We start from the raw sequence: 1,705 nt of genomic DNA on the forward strand, positions 1-1,705 counted from the left end.
AAAAAGAATTAATTTTATATTATTTTTTATCTTGACTTTCTTAGTATTTTGTTTCAGCAGCCGTGTAAATAATACTTAGAAAAATTTCCGGTTATTCTTTACACTAGGATTATTGTTGTGGAATCATGCAGGGATCAAATATTGATCTTCCGACTATCATCACTGCGGCAAAAATTATTTTTAGTGGCTTTAATACAATGGTCGTTATATCTATTATTTATCTTATATTTTTATGATAATTTTATATTCACGTTTATTATTATATGCTAAAATAATAATTATATAATTTTTATAATCTTTAAAAATGTCTTTACCTACTAAAATCTTTTATAGACAGACAAACTATAAGACAATTTAAAATATATTAAGAGTTATTTTTAGTACAGGTAAAAACAAAATAAAATAATAGCTGCTAAAAATAATTGTTTTGGTAGGTTCGTTTAAATAATTATAGCTTACTAAACTTTTTTTTCGTTATAAATACTATGAAGTATCACAATATATATAACAGGCAGGACACTAGTTAACAGTTTTATTTTTTATTTTTTCCTAACACCTTGGCGTGGTAATTAATAATAATTCCATTCAAAACTAAGAAAGTTAAAGATATGTTGAATGATGATGCTGCTTGTAAAGAGCTTCAAGATTTATGGGATGAAGTTGAGATAGTTAGATTTGATGATTACTGAGTATGAAAATTTATATGGTGAAAGAAGAGATGGTGACAAAGCTGAAGGGTTATGTGGTTGATCTTGAAGACAGGGTTAAGAGGGCAAAAAGATAATTGGAAATTGCTGAAAAAGACTTTGATAATAAGAGAGATTTGAATGATGCATTAGCTCATGGAATATCCTATCTGTAATTTAAGATACAAATTATGGACTTGTTTTTTTGGCTTACTATCTTGGTTGAAAGGAAATTACAACATTGCTATTTCTAGTATGTTCTTCTAATGAAATTAAACGATTTGCTAGTTAATTTCATCGTTTTCTTAGTGATTTTGTCTTTCCGAACTATATTCTTCATTTATTCTTTAATGTCTGACTTATGTACCACCTTCTATAGTTTTTTTCTCTTTTCAATTTTTGACCTCTATAGGTTCGATTGTTTTTTTCTTTTTAATTTTTGAGTTTATCTTCAATTTATCCCCCAAGATTTATAGTTTGGCTCAAAATAATTTTTAAAGTTGTAATTTACTCAACTTTTTTTCTAATTTTCTTATTAAAAATTAGTCTAAAAAATCAATTAGGGTATAATCAATTTAGAGCCAACTAATTAAAAAATAATTTTTATTTTAAATTTTAAAATTTAGGTTGATATTTGACCCAATTCTGGATTATTCTTCCAATAAATTTGACCTATATATTTCCAATGTTTAATGACTGGTTGAGTAGGAATTTGTATAGATTAATAATTAATTAATCACAATTCACAAGTAGTGCTGTAGTGTAGTTTCCAATGCATGGACGATGATTAAGATCTCAATTTGAACCACAAGAAAATTACTCTACTTAATTAGTAGCCACTTCTATTGATGATATAAATTTTCAATTTATTATAAAACAAAAAGGTCATTTCTTCATATACTCATACTCATGCATGTGTGCCTTTTTTATTCCCAAATAATAATAATCAGACTTTTATTGTTCTTAAAAAGGGTTTAAGGCAGTAAAATTAAGTTAATTAATTAATTTAAGAATATAAA

The sequence above is a fragment of the Arachis ipaensis genome, chromosome B02, assembly GCF_000816755.2.
Source record: "Arachis ipaensis cultivar K30076 chromosome B02, Araip1.1, whole genome shotgun sequence".
Lineage (NCBI taxonomy): Eukaryota > Viridiplantae > Streptophyta > Magnoliopsida > Fabales > Fabaceae > Arachis > Arachis ipaensis.